This window comes from Nerophis lumbriciformis, linkage group LG32 (genome assembly GCF_033978685.3).
Source record: "Nerophis lumbriciformis linkage group LG32, RoL_Nlum_v2.1, whole genome shotgun sequence".
NCBI classification, from domain to species: Eukaryota; Metazoa; Chordata; class Actinopteri; order Syngnathiformes; family Syngnathidae; genus Nerophis; species Nerophis lumbriciformis.
This window is the reverse complement of record NC_084579.2, coordinates 11,849,583-11,865,742: the sequence shown is the minus strand read 5'-3', so window position 1 is coordinate 11,865,742 and position 16,160 is coordinate 11,849,583. Positions and strand designations below refer to the sequence as shown.

Genomic DNA, 16,160 nt, shown 5'->3' with positions numbered 1-16,160 from the left:
GCTCTCAAAAGGGTGAAACATGTCAATTGGTGGATTTATTAAAGGGGAACTGCACTTTTTTATTTTTTTATTTTGCCTATCGTTTACAATCATTATGAGAGAAAAGAACACACGTCTTTTTTTTTTTTATCAGGATTTTAAAGATGATAAAAAAACGCTTGGAACATGCGGCTATCGGGAGTCACCAGTGGTGCCCATTACGTCAATCGTGAGCTACCAGTCAATCGTGGAGGGTGAGTCAGTTGATCGCCGTCCAGGCATTAAAAAAATAGACCTTATAATTAGCGATCATCAATCTTCACTTATACGTCACTTTCGTCACTTGATTGACATTCACGGCACCCGAGGGTCTTGTGAGATGACGCTGGCTGCTGCCAGTTCATTATTAAGAAAAAATGACAGACAGGAAGGCAAGAAACACTTTTTATTTCAACAGACTCCCGCGCCGTATCTGCCGTCAAAACTCTAAAGACCGACTGCACAGTCCCTATCTTCACAATAAAAGCGCTGCTTCATCCTGCCTGCGCTAGCAAAATAAAAATCTCAGAAAGCTAGCGTGCACAAAGTAGACGCCGATATATTTCTTGTAAAGCGTATAAACACAAGTATTGAAGCTGGACAAATAAGATGACAAAAATCAACCACTTTCATGTGGTATTGGACAGAAAGGAGGACTTTTTTTCTCCTCCATTTGAAAATTAAAGTTAAAAGTTAAGTTAAAGTACCAATGATTGTCACACACACACTAGGTGTGGTGAAATGTGTCCTCTGCATTCGACCCATCCCCTTGTTCACTCCCTGGGAGGTGAGGGGAGCAGTGGGCAGCAGCGGTGGCCGCGCCCGGGAATCATTTTTGGTGATTTAACCCCCAATTCCAACCCTTGATGCTGAGTGCCAAGCAGGGAGGTAATGGGTCCCATTTTTATAGTCTTTGGTATGACTCCGGGGTTTGAACTCACAACCTACCCATCTCAGGGCGGACACTCTAAAATGTGGACGTTATCATCACTACTGTCTGATTCCAATCAATGCAAGTCATCGTAATCAGGTAATTACACCAACTTATATTCTTGTCTTTATAAAAGAAAGGAATCTATATGGTTTAAAGGGGAACATTATCACCAGACCTATGGAAGCGTCAATATATACCTTGATGTTGCAGAAAAAAGACCATATATTTTTTTAACCGATTTCCGAACTCTAAATGGGTGAATTTTGGCGAATTAAACGCCTTTCTAATATTCGCTCTCGGAGCGATGACGTCACAACGTGGCGTCACATCGGGAAGCAATCCGCCATTTTCTCAAACACCGAGTCAAATCAGCTCTGTTATTTTCCGTTTTTTCGACTGTTTTCCGTACCTTGGAGACATCATGCCTCGTCGGTGTGTTGTCGGAGGGTGTAACAACACGAACAGGGACGGATTCAAGTTGCACCAGTGGCCCAAAGATGCTAAAGTGGCAAGAAATTGGGCGTTTGTTCCGCACACTTTACCGACGAAAGCTATGCTACGACAGAGATGGCAAGTGTGGATATCCTGCGACACTCAAAGCAGATGCATTTCCAACGATAAAGTCAAAGAAATCTGCCACCAGACCCCCATTGAATCTGCCGGAGTGTGTGAGCAATTCAGGGACAAAGGACCTCGGTAGCACGGCAAGCAATGGCGGCAGTTTGTTCCCGCAGACGAGCGAGCTAAACCCCATTTCGACCCTAGCTTCCCTGGCCTGCTGACATCAACTCCAAAACTGGACAGATCAGCTTTCAGGAAAAGAGCGCGGATGAGGGTATGTCTACAGAATATATTAATTGATGAAAATTGGGCTGTCTGCACTCTCAAAGTGCATGTTGTTGCCAAATGTATTTCATATGCTGTAAACCTAGTTCATAGTTGTTAGTTTCCTTTAATGCCAAACAAACACATACCAATTGTTGGTTAGAAGGTGATCGCCGAATTCGTCCTCGCTTTCTCCCGTGTCGCTGGCTGTCGTGTCGTTTTCGTCGGTTTCACTTGCATACGATTCAAACCGATATGGCTCAATAGCTTCAGTTTCTTCTTCAATTTCGTTTTCGCTACCTGCCTCCACACTACAACCATCCGTTTCAATACATTCGTAATCTGTTGAATCGCTTAAGCCGCTGAAATCCGAGTCTGAATCCGAGCTAATGTCGCTATAGCTTGCTGTTCATTCCGCCATGTTTGTTTGTGTTGGCTTCACTATGTGACGTCACAGGAAAATGGACGGGTGTTTATAACGATGGTTAAAATCAGGCACTTTGAAGCTTTTTTTTAGGGATATTGCGTGATGGGTAAAATTTTGAAAAAAACTTCGAAAAATATAATAAGCCACTGGGAATTGATTTTTAATGGTTTTAACCATTCTGAAATTGTGATAATGTTCCCCTTTAAACATGATTGTATTATCATTAAACACCTTTAACTTGTTAACAAAAACGTATCTTTCATAAATAAATAAATATAAATGATATATATGAATGAGGAAGATCTCCTCGGCTTGGTCAATTGAAAAGTGTGCAGAAAAGGTGTGTGCACCCCTGCTCTAAGACACCTTCAAAACCCTCCATCAATGTTTTGTATACACACAGCAAGTATAATGTAGTAATAGACAAGTTCATGGCAATATGTAATATGTTCAATATTTACTGTATTTTGAACATTTTAATCATTTCCTGGGTTGAATTGTTCCGTGCATTGATTTCTGTTTCCATAGCAGCGCACATCCGACTTCCAGTGTGTTCCTACTTCCGGATACAAAACGCTTGTGTGCTCTAATCACGGCAGACTTGGCAACAAACAACAAAGACACCTATTATTCAACAAATGAGGATTCACAACCTTATCTTTTTAAAGCGGAATGAACGAAGGATTAACTGCTGCTTCCAGAAGCGAGCACGAAGAAGAGGGTGAAACGTTGGAGCAGACAGAAGCCAGTAGAGTGAAGTGAAATCGATTCGGAGCCCCAAATGTGGAATTTGGAGACGAGCTATTTTGACATAAATGGTGTGCTTACCAGAAATAACCAGGAAAAAATGTCCCCCGGGCAGCTGGACCAAAAAGACAACTGTCCATCGAGTGAGTCACACTTTATATTGATCATGATACATGCAGCACGTCATGCGTGTATCATGACAGACAGCGTACTAACAAAACATGAAAAAATACTTTACAGATACTGTAATATGATTGTTCATGTTTTTCAGTCCGTACAGATTGGGGTCCTATCGAATTGTGTTTCGCATTAAAAACTCAAACGCGTTTCCTGTTGATGTGGAAGCTAGCTTATCTCTTGCTGTAGTTAGCTTTTACAGCTAATACCAAAGCATGCCGATGTGTTACTACGTTAGAAAGAGAGTTCCTCGGTGTTCGCTTTTACAATGACAATGTCGCTACAGCTTGGTTATTATACAGGTTACAGAGCGTGAATAAAGTATCGGTGACGGGTTTTGAATGCATTTTTAAAGAGATTTAGCGGTAGAATTGATTGCTCCCACTAGCTACCTATAACGAGACGATTTTTACATGTTAGAACGCAAAAAAATATATATATATATATATATTTTGTATACTTCTAATGATTGTGAAAAAACGTGAAGTTCCCCTTAAAGATGCTGTATTGTTGTTTTCATATCACATAAATGTGGTGTGTTCAAGAATTGTCGAAAAAACAAACTAGGGAAATTTTAATTCTTTGACAAACTAACATGACAGCCCGTATCGCTCTCAACGGGCAGTGGGTGTTTCTGTGGGCCCCTGACCGGTCCGTCTGAAGGCCCTAACAAAAAGAAGCATTGGAAGAAAGCCACAAATAGAAGGCAGTCTAATGGGAAACACGTGTTGTTGTTATGCAGATCAGTGCACACCTCCAGAAGAGCTGTATCAAACAAGCCGCCATAACCAAACATGATAATGCTCACTTTTGATACAAACTATCATTTGTGTTCATGTCTGTGGTTGGACAAGTGATATTAAACCTGCACTCTATCATCATTTGGGAGTCATTTCTGCTACTTTTGATAGTGGCGTCTGAATAAAACTCTCACTTCCAATACGATACCGATATTGGAGCCTTCAGTATTAGCCGATACCGATATTGATCTGTTATGATATCATAAAAAATTTGACATATTTGCATTTGTAACGTGGGATGTTACAAAAAGCTTGATCAAGTGAAATTACTCAAACAGTGAACAATGGTGGGTTTGAAAAACACTAACCTATGTATTATTGTGTGAATGCTTTGGAGCATTCAAACATATGGTTTTTCTTCTTCACCAGATTTTGGCGCGCTCTACTTTCCACATTTTTCATCCGATTCAAACCGTTCCAACTTCAAACTGTTCAGCCTATTCAGGAATCGCAGCCCTTGACAAATTCCAAAAATTCCCAGAATTCCCTGTTTTCCGGGACATTTTTCCAATTCAAAATGAATTGGCCATTTTTCAAACTTTGACCATTTCCACATTTTTCAACCAATTCAAACCATTTCACCTTCAACATATTCTACTCATCCTGGACATTCAAACTATAAGTTTTCCAAGTTCAAAAGAATTCCAGGAATTCTCAGAATTCCCGGTTTTTCAAAACCCTATTTTCACCTTTCTTCTGGCGACTACTCCTTCCACATTTTTCTACCCACTTCAACCGTTCCACTGTCAAAACATTCTTCTTAATCAGGACAAAAAAACTAAGTTGTTTTTTGAACTGGAAAATTTCCCGGTTTTCCCGAAATTCCGTAATACCATTTCTCAATAAAAAATTTTACTACTTCAACATTTCTCGACCGTTTTGAAAAATCCCAACACCAACCATTTACACTTAAACAGAAAATGCTAATTTTTTAGCATTTTCTAATAAAAAAAATTAAATTAAATTAAAAAAACAGGTTTTCCCAAATTTCAATGAAATTCCCATTGAAATGAATGGAACGTTTTCTCCAGGTTGTACAATTCCCACATTTTCTATCTGATTCAAACCGTTCCAACTTCAAAATATTCCACTCATCCTGGACTTTCCCAAGTTCCAAACCAAATTCTGTTTTTCCTGGAAATTCTAACTCTTCAACATTCCAACTATTTTAATATTCATACTACATTCTATCAGCATTTCAGTTCAGCTTCAGCATTGGAGCACTCACACGCAATTCCTTCAGGAATTGCTTCATCTAGGTAATTATAAAATTATACTGTCTTTAAGTTGAAGTGGAGAGGTAATTATTTTTGGACGACACTTAGTGGCCAGATTATTTCATTAAGTTAAGCTTATGATGCAGTAAGTTAAATGATGCGGTCACGTTTGTTACTGTATATTTTCTGATATGCTTATGCATTGAATACTTTGTATGTGTACGTTCTCTGCAACAATAATGATTTGATCATTGTTTATAGTGACAAATGCCTTGTTTTAGATTGCAATATTGTTCAATTAAAGACACTTATCTAGCTGTTGTGTAGCCGCTAGCTACTAATAGCCTATCAGCCTTCTAGGTTTACCTTTTGTAAATGACTTTACTAAAATGCAAGAAAAACCCAACCTACATACAATGTCAATATCAAATTGCCCCAAATACTTTACATTCCTTAGCTAAAGTAGGAGAAGGGAGCGTCAGTCAAAACACCCACGGTACAATGAAGGGGTCGTGCGGAATTCTAGCGATTAGCTGCGGGACAAATAGGGATGTATAGAGTACTGGTATTTTTTTGTACAGGTTCATTATTAGGTCAGTCCCGAACTGTGAAAACTCTGGACTAGCGATACTGCCATCTGTGTTTTTTGTTCCAGCAGACCGACGTAATTATGACACGCTGCCACATTCTGCTACACATTACAATCAGCTTTGAATTATGACAAATAAGGAAGCAACACCACACAAAAGTTTGTACCACAACAATAGTTCCTCCTCAGAAGTTCCTCAAAGTCACGCAGGCTGTGTCAGTTTGAGGCGAAAAGTGAAAAATTGAGGTAAGATAATAATCCATAAAGTTACTTCGAAGCAAGATAGCATCTGTTGTGATTGACAGGTCTCCGGTTGCCGTCTGACGTCACTCCATTGTGCCGCGTGGCATTAAAACACATCTTGCTTAAATGTGTTTCAGTTTGTTCCGTCTCTTGACTACCGTATTACATATGTTTTATATTCTAGTTTCTTCAAATTTGCCACCCTTTGCTCTGATTACTGCTTTGCACACTCTTGGTATTCTCTCGGTGAGCCTCAAGAGGTTTTCATGACTATTTAGAAGAAGAAGAAGAGAAGAGAGAGTTTTTATTGCCATTGTTTAAGAACGGGTTCACAAACTAGGAATTTTACTTGGCGCAATCGTGCAACATAAAACACAGACATAACACAGAATAGAATAACATGAGCTGTAACTGAGCTATTTACATTGTAGATTGTCACTGAAGGCATCAAAACTATGAATGAACACTAGGGGTGTAACGGTACACAAAAATTTCGGTTCGGTACGTACCTCGGTTCAGAGGCCACGGTTCGGTTCATTTTCGGTACAGTAAGAAAACAACAAAATATACATTTTTTGGCCATTTATTTACCAAATGTGTAAACAATGGCTTTATCCTTTTAACATTGGGAACACTATAATAATTCTACCCACGTTAATCAACATTAAACTGCCTCAAGTTCTTGCTCAGATTAAATAAAATGACAAAACTTTTCTTCTACATATAAAAAAGTGCAAAATTAAACAGTTTCAAGTCAACTCATCATGCTTCTCCTCTCTGAGCTGCCACCTTACCGTGGTAGAGGAGTTTGCGTGTCCCAATGATCCTAGGAGCTATGTTGTCCGGGGGTTTCTATGCCCCCTGGTAGGGTCTCCCAAGGCAAACTGGTCCTAGGTGAGGGATCAGACAAAGAGCAGCTCGAAGACCTCTATGAAGAACACTAACAAAGGACCCAGATTTCCCTCGCCCGGACGCGGGTCACCGGGGCCCCCCTCTGGAGCCAGGCCCGGAGGTGGGGCACGGCCGGGCACAGCCCGAAGAGGCAACGTGGGTCCCCCCTCCAATGGGCTCACCACCCATAGCAGGGGCCATAGAGGTCGGGTGCAGTGTGAGCTGGGCGGCAGCCGAGGGCAGGGCACTTGGCGGTCCGATCTCGGCTACATAAGCTGGCTCTTGGGACGTGGAACGTCACCTCGCTGGGGGGGAAGGAGCCTGAGCTAGTGCGTGAGGTGGAGAAGTTCCGGCTAGATATAGTCGGACTCACTTCGACGCACAGCAAGGGCTCTGGAACCACTTCTCTTGAGAGGGGCTGGACTCTCTTCCACTCTGGCGTTGCCGGCAGTGAGAGGCGACGGGCTGGGGTGGCAATTCTTGTTGCCCCTTGGCTCAAAGCCTGCACGTTGGAGTTCAACCCGGTGGACGAGAGGGTAGCTTCCCTCCGCCTTCGGGTGGGGGTACGGGTCCTGACTGTTGTTTGCGTTTACGCGCCAAACAGCAGCTCAGAGTACCCACCCTTTTTGGATTCACTCGAGGGAGTACTGGAGAGTGCTCCCCCGGGTGATTCCCTCGTTCTACTGGGGGACTTCAACGCTCATGTTGGCAGCGACAGTGAAACCTGGAGAGGTGTGATTGGGAAGAATGGCCGCCCGGATCTGAACCCGAGTGGTGTTCTGTTATTGGACTTTTGTGCTCGTCACAGATTGTCGATAACAAACACCATGTTCAAACATAAGGGTGTCCATATGTGCACTTGGCACCAGGACACCCTAGGCCGCAGTTCCATGATCGACTTTGTAGTTGTGTCATCGGATTTGCGGTCTCATGTTTTGGACACTCGGGTGAAGAGAGGGGCGGAGCTTTCAACCGATCACCACCTGGTGGTGAGTTGGCTGCGATGGTGGGGGAGGATGCCGGACAGACCTGGCAGGCCCAAACGCATTGTGAGGGTTTGCTGGGAACGCCTGGCAGAGTCTCCTGTCAGAGAGAGTTTCAATTCCCACCTCCGGAAGAACTTTGAAAATGTCACGAGGGAGGCGCTGGACATTGAGTCCGAGTGGACGATGTTCCGTGCCTCTGTTGTCGAGGCGGCCGATTGGAGCTGTGGCCGCAAGGTGGTTGGTGCCTGTCGTGGCGGTAATCCTAGAACCCGCTGGTGGACGCCGGCGGTGAGGGATGCCGTCAGGCTGAAGAAGGAGTCCTATCGGGTTCTTTTGGCTCATGGGACTCCTGAGGCAGCAGACAGGTACCGACAGGCCAAGCGGTGTGCGGCTTCAGCGGTCGCGGAGGCAAAAACTCGGACATGGGAGGAGTTCGGGGAGGCCATGGAAAAAGACTTCCGGACGGCTTCGAAGCAATTCTGGACTACCATCCGCCGCCTCAGGAAGGGGAAGCAGTGCAGTGTCAACACCGTTTATGGTGGGGATGGTGCTCTGCTGACCTCGACTGCGGATGTTGTGGATCGGTGGAGAGAATACTTCGAAGACCTCCTCAATCCTACCAGCACGTCTTTCTATGAGGAAGCAGGGCCTGTGGAATCTGTGGTGGGCTCTCCTATTTCTGGGGCTGAGGTTGCCGAGGTAGTTAAAAAGCTCCTCGGTGGCAAGGCCCCGGGGGTGGATGAGATCCGCCCGGAGTTCCTTAAGGCTCTGGATGTTGTGGGGCTGTCTTGGTTGACAAGACTCTGCAACATCGCGTGGACATCGGGGGCGGTACCTCTGGATTGGCAGACCGGGGTGGTGGTTCCTCTCTTTAAGAAGGGGAACCGGAGGATGTGTTCCAACTATTGTGGGATCACACTCCTCAGCCTTCCCGGTAAGGTCTATTCAGGTGTACTGGAGAGGAGGCTACGCCGGATAGTCGAACCTCGGATTCAGGAGGAACAGTGTGGTTTTCGTCCTGGTCGTGGAACTGTGGACCAGCTCTATACTCTCGGCAGGGTCCTTGAGGGTGCATGGGAGTTTGCCCAACCAGTCTACATGTGCTTTGTGGACTTGGAGAAGGCATTCGACCGTGTACCCCGGGAAGTCCTGTGGGGAGTGCTCAGAGAGTATGGGGTAACGGACTGTCTTATTGTGGCAGTTCGCTCCCTGTATAATCAGTGTCAGAGCTTGGTCCGCATTGCCGGCAGTAAGTCGGACACGTTTCCAGTGAGGGTTGGACTCCGCCAAGGCTGCCCTTTGTCACCGATTCTGTTTATAACCTTTATGGACAGAATTTCTAGGCGCAGTCAGGGCGTTGAGGGTATCTGGTTTGGTGGCTGCAGGATTAGGTCTCTGCTATTTGCAGATGATGTGGTCCTGATGGCTTCCTCCGGCCAAGATCTTCAACTCTCACTGGATCGGTTCGCAGCCGAGTGTGAAGCGACTGGGATGGGAATCAGCACCTCCAAGTCCGAGTCCATGGTTCTCTCCCGGAAAAGGGTGGAGTGCCATCTCCGGGTTGGGGAGGAGATCTTGCCCCAAGTGGAGGAGTTCAAGTACCTCGGAGTCTTGTTCACGAGTGGGGGAAGAGTGGATCGTGAGATCGACAGGCGGATCGGTGCGGCGTCTTCAGTAATGCGGACGCTGTATCGATCCGTTGTGGTGAAGAAGGAGCTGAGCCGGAAGGCAAAGCTCTCGATTTACCGGTCGATCTACGTTCCCATCCTCACCTATGGTCATGAGCTTTGGGTCATGACCGAAAGGACAAGATCACGGGTACAAGCGGCCGAAATGAGTTTCCTCCGCCGAGTGGCGGGGCTCTCCCTTAGAGATAGGGTGAGAAGCTCTGTCATTCGGGGGGAGCTCAAAGTAAAGCCGCTGCTCCTCCACATCGAGAGGAGCCAGATGAGGTGGTTCGGGCATCTGGTCAGGATGCCACCCGAACGCCTCCCTAGGAAGGTGTTTCGGGCACGTCCGACCGGTAGGAGGCCACGGGGAAGACCCAGGACACGCTGGGAAGACTATCTCTCCCGGCTGGCCTGGGAACGCCTCGGGATCCCCCGGGAGGAGCTGGATGAAGTGGCTGGGGAGAGGGAAGTCTGGGCATCCCTGCTTAAGCTGCTGCCCCCGCGACCCGACCTCGGATAAGCGGAAGAAGATGGATGGATGGATGGATCATCATGCTTAATTTAATACAGCATTTGGGAAGCCTGTAGTTGATTTGTTATGTAAATATTATATTTTTATCAACATGTGATAGCAGGGACCCTGCCATTCAAAACTAGGCTGCTCCATTACTAATGATTAATGTAACTATAGCTGAACAAATAGTACAGAAGCAATAGGAGAGACCACACACACACACACACACACACACACACACACACCGCAAAATGAGCTAACGTTACGCTAAAAGCTAATTAGCCTTCACCTCAAGCCAGGACTGCGAGCGAGCTGAGCTGCAGTTTAAGTTTCTAGAACGTCAACATGCTCATAGTGATGTTACTAGTAGTTGACTGGGAGGTGTTTATTTTAATTTGGGGAGAGTATGCTGCCTGATGATTACCTGCTCAACGCTAAGCACTGACTACATGCGCTCTGAATACGCACTGCTGATTGGCTGTTACCGCTTTGAATACGCACTGCTGATTGGCTGTTACCGCTTTTTGTGTAACCAATCAGATGGTTGTGTGGGTGGGACAATGCTGGGTGCTGAGAAAGAGGCAGAAGAAGCAAAGCAGCTTGTTAAGACTTTAGCTTAGAAACTCGTTCGGTACACCCCCGTACCGAACCGAAACGGTTCAATACAAAACACGTACCGTTACACCCCTAATGAACACATGTGGAGTTATGTTCTTAACAAAAAAAAGGTGAAATAAACATGCTTTATATTCTAGTTTCTTCAAAATAGCCACCCTTTGCTCGGATTACTGCTTTGCACACTCTTGGCATTCTCTCGATGAGCTTCAAGCACACCTGTGAAGTGAGAACCATTTCAGGTGACTACCTCTTGAAGCTCATCGAGAGAATGCCAACAGTGTGCGAAAAAGTAATCAGAGCAAAAGGGTGGCTATTTTGAAGAAACTAGAATATATAAAACATGTTTTCAGTTATTTCAGCATTTTTCGTTAAGTACATAACTCCACATGTTCGTAGTTTTGATGCCTTCAGTGACAATCTACAATGTAAATAGTCATGAAAATAAAGAAAAAGCATTGAATGAGAAGGTGTGTCCAAACTTTTGGCCTGTACTGAGCATACCTAGGGACCAGTTACGTGCAGTCACTAGAGGCAGGTGAGGGGTGGCCTCACCTGCCATCATGGAAAGAAAAAAAATGTAAAAAGAAAAAAATGTTATTAAATTGTTATATGTATCCAGTGATTATACTATAGGCTTATTTTCCATTTAACTTCACCAGTTTTAGATTATTTGTATTTAAAATCGCTGAATTTTCACTGCGTTGTGCCTCAACATGGATTGCGGACTCGGCTAACTGCTGGCCTGCTGTGCAGTGAGACTGTATTGCTATATGAATTATATTATACATTTCCATAGTTTAGTTAGCTGAGGTATATAATGTACAGTGTATTTTGTCAACAACTGTATGTGTGTAACGTATTTCTTGTGCTGAGCGATCATAAAACGGCTGCAAAAGACGCACTGGCTGAGGCTCGCAGTAATCCCGCCTCCTGCACCCCCGCCGTAGAATGCACCCCCTGACAGGAGTGTTATATCAACTAAAGCCCACACTTAAACTTTCCACGTGCAAGATTGAATCTATTTAAAAAAGTTATTTCATAAGAAGCCAAAAAGTGCAAACACAATATTGTTCGTGTTGGAGGAGTTGTGAATGACTGCAGGGCCACAACATTAGGTACACCTGCAGACTGCAGGTGTATCTAATTCACAACTCCTCCAACACGAACATTATTGTTTTTGCACTTTTTGGCTTCTTATTAAATAACTTTTGTAACCTATTTTTATGGGATTTCCTCTTTGTGATGTTAAGTTCCTGTTATGCGCTGTTGTACAGTATATGCCTTGAGCTCTTATTTTGAAGGCGCTAAGAGCGGAAGTGATGACACGTTGGAGTGGAGCGGAGGTTTTTGGAAGAATGTAAATAAAGTGGTCCTCGTGTAAACTGGAGCCTCCGTGTTTGTTATTTTGTAGTTTCATACAGTATAGGCCACATTTATAAACCCTCGATTACACTTTTTTAAGTCGATATAACACTCCCGTCAGGGAGTGCATTAATCCAACACAACAGCGGCGCATGGACTTCATTTATAAGTAAAGGTAAGACCATAATAACGTTTTTTTTATTAAATGTGCTTTTTTGTGTGCTACAGTTTGTATGTGTAAAGTTAAAGTTAAGTTAAAGTACCAATGATTGTCACACACACACTAGGTGTAATGAAATTTGTCCTCTGCATTTGACCCATCCCCTTGATCACCCCTTGGGAGGTGAGCAATGGGCAGCAACGGCGCCGCGCCCGGGAATAATTTTTGGTGATTTAACCCCCAATTCCAACCCTTGATGCTGAGTGCCAAGCAGGGAAGAATGCTGGTATGAGCTTTTAAACATAACCCGTTAACTGCTGCCAATCAAATGGTGAATAAGATACTCTTTAGGGTTCATATGTTTGTAAATCTGACTGTGATGAAGTCAGTGCCTCACCGCACGTCACTGCTAGGGACAAATGTCAACGTCGGGTGAAATGACAGCTCGAAGTGAAGTGTTCCAAAACAGAAGTTGGTTTTCAAGCTCCGCCTTCTCCTTGGCATTTGTTGGCGGAGTAGACACATTCCTGTCTGTCGCTTAAGGTGCACCTTGTGGGAACTCTGTAGCACCAAGAATGCAATTACAAATATACATGTGCTACTTCACCCCTAATTAAATAATTAAATATTAAATAGTCAAGTTGCTATTTAGCACGGAGTCCAGTTAGAGTAGTAGTACCTTTCTGTCAATTATAAACAAAAGTGCCTTCATTGAGTTACTTCTGTTAGTTTGTAAAGTGCTGTGTCTTTTTACTTTGAATAAAGTGTAACATGAAGTCAGCCATTATCAAATGTATTTTCATATTTATTATGTTGAAGAATAAACAACAAAGTATGTTGCAGGAAAGTTAGCATAGCACTATTGTTTAAACTTAACCGTCCCGAGACTTTAATGTTGCCGAATGTGACATTTAAAACATTGAGAAGTGGAGTTGAATATTCTTTCAAAACTCTTTTCAACACTTTTATAGATGTCAAATAAAGTAGTAAAAAAAAAAAAAAGTAACTTACGTGGTGATATAAAGTTGTGTTAGCGTGGAAAGTAGCCATGGAGGCTAGCTAGCGTTAGCCGCTGGTTCCTTTGAAGGCAGACCGAGGAAGTCAACAGTTGGCTGCGGCTTCTCGGCGGCACTTTCGCCACCAAATCTTCCAAATTAAAAAGTTGTTTTTGTTTTAATCCAACAACCGGGGTTAGGACTTTTCCTCCAGGCGTCCGAGCTCCTTCCCCACCCCGTGCCGGGAGACTTTTTAACTTTAAGCGAAGACGAGATATAGGCGGCTCCTCCGTCAGCCGGACGCCGCCGACCGGCCGGCTTGTGTCCGCATCAAGGCCGCGCTGCTCTTCTTCTTCTTGCCCTGGGCCGTGGCTGACTCATCCTTCTCATGCGGGACTCGGAGCGGCAAACTTCTGGCCGAGCACTCGCCGAGACGCCTCCTGGGCCGCCATACTTGCGATACACGCAAGGTGGTTGACAGAAATATGTGGGTGGGGCGACGTGTGACGTCACATGCGTGCGTGGGCTAGTCCTGCCAGAAACCGGAAGTCGGGAGTGCAGCAGTCCTGAGTTGGGTACATTTATCTAAGAAACCTTTACATTAAAGATGTTCAATATATATCGCAAAAGACATCAAATCGAAATAAAAAAAATTTTAAACAGTAATTTGAAAAAACTCCCGCCCAAGAAACGATAATAAATATCATGATAAGACACATAATTGATAACAAAAAAAAATAGGAAAAAGGCCAATAGGACTGGGCGATAAAAGGATATCAATATATATCATTACAGACACATAGATATAAAAAATGGGGGAAAAAAATTGGGGGAAAAAATGGAAAAAGTCCGATAAGGCTGGGCGATAAAACAATTGCAATATATATTGCAAAACACATAAAATCGCTATCAATAAAAAAAAAAAAAAACATTCTGGAAAAAACACACATAACATTTTATCAATTTATATCACAAAATAAATAAAATCAAAATCAGTTCAAAAAAATTTAAATATTCTGAAAAAATCCCCATAGGGCTGGGCCATAAAACTAAAATAAATATCATGATAGACACATAATTGATAACAAATAAATTGAAAGAAAAATATTTTTTTTGAAAAAGGCCGATAGGGTTGGGCGATAAAACGATATCAATATATATCATTACAGACACATAGATATAAAAAAAAAAATTTTAAATGGAAAAAGGCCGATAAGGCTGGGCGGTAAAACAATTGCAATATATATTGCAAAAGACATAAAATCGCTATCAATAAAAAAAAACATTCTGGAAAAAACACATAAAATGTTATCAATACATATCGCAAAATAAATAAAATCAAAATCAGTTCAAAAAAATTAAAATATTCGGAAAAAATCCCCATAAGGCTGGGCCATAAAAGACAAATATATATCATGATAGACACATAATTGATAACAAATAAATTGAAAGAAACATAAAAAAATAAAAAAAATAAAAAGTCTGATAGGGCTGGGCGATAAAACGATATCAATATATATCATTACAGACACATAGATATAAAAAAAAATGGAAAAAAATGGAAAAAGGCCGATAAGGCTGTGTGATAAAACAATTGCAATATATATTGCAAAAGACATAACATCGCTATCAATAAAAAAATAAAAATAAAACATTCTGGAAAAAACACACGTAAAATGTTATCAATATATATCGCAAAATAAATAAAATCAAAATCAGTTCAAAAAAATAAAAATATTAGGAAAAAATCCCCATAGGGCTGGGCCATAAAAGACAAATATATATCATGATAGACACATAATTGATAACAAATAAATTGAAAGAAACATAAAAAATAAAAATAAAAGGCCGATAGGACTGGGCGATAAAACGATATCAATATATATCATTACAGACACAGTTATAAAAAATAGAAAAAATAAATGGAAAAAGGCCGATAAGGCTAGGCAATAAAACAATTGCAATATTTATTGCAAAAAAATATAAAATCACTATCAATAAAAAAATAAAAATAAAACATTCTGAAAAAACACACATAAAATGTTATCACTATATATCGCAAAATAAATCAAATCAAAATCCGTTCAAAAAAATAAAAAATACTCTGAAAAAATCCCTATAGGTCTGGGCCATAAAACTAAAATATATATCATGATAGACACATAATTGATAACAAATAAATTGAAAGACATTTCTTTTTTAATAGGCCGATAGAGCTGGGCGATAAAACGATATCAATATATATCATTACAGACACATAGATATAAAAAAAAAGGAAAAAAAATGGAAAAAGGCCGATAAGGCTGGGCGATAAAACAATTGCAATATATATTGCAAAATACATAAAATCTCTATCAATAAATTAATTAATTAAAAAAATTAAAATCAAAAAACATTCTGAAAAAACAAACATAAAATGTTATCAATATATATCGCAAAATATATGAAATCAAAATCAGTTCAAAAAAATTTAAATATTCTGAAAAAATCCCCATAGGGCTGGGCCATAAAACAAACATATATCATGATAGACACATAATTGATAACAAATAAATTGAAAGAAAAATATATATTTTTAAAAGGCCGATAGGGCTGCGCGATAAAACGATATCAATATATACTGCAAAAGACATCAAATCGAAGTAAATTGGATGGAAATCCTGCCCTCATTTTAATTGAGTTCATCCAATGAGGCATTTTTTTTGAGTGTGTGAATTTTGTCTGTCTATCTGTGTTGGCCCTGCGATGAGGTGGCGACTTGTCCAGGGTGTACGCCGCCTTCCGCCCAAATGCAGCTGAGATAGGCTCCAGCACCTCCCGCGACCCCAAAAGGGACAAGCGGTAGAAAATGGATGGATGGATATATGAGGGTAGTTTTAGGACAATATTTGTTTCCAAGCACAATTCATAGACAATACAAGAGTTTACTAAAGTAGAAATAGGTCAACTGAGGCAGTGTTTTTCAACCTTTTCTGAGCCGAGGCACA

The 16,160-nt window shown here is 42.1% G+C and overlaps 1 protein-coding gene across 2 annotated transcripts in view; it reads right to left on the bottom strand.

Annotated features, from left to right (window-relative positions):
- The window catches only part of abl1 (c-abl oncogene 1, non-receptor tyrosine kinase), a 91,184-nt gene extending 77,523 nt beyond the window's left edge, over positions 1 to 13,661 (bottom strand). For both annotated transcript variants that reach the window (XM_061926877.1, XM_061926880.1), the window contains exon 1: positions 13,190 to 13,661. The gene's annotated coding sequence lies outside the window, so the exon portion shown is untranslated. The remainder of the gene's footprint in view (positions 1 to 13,189) is intronic.
- Between the last annotated feature and the right edge of the window lie 2,499 nt (positions 13,662 to 16,160).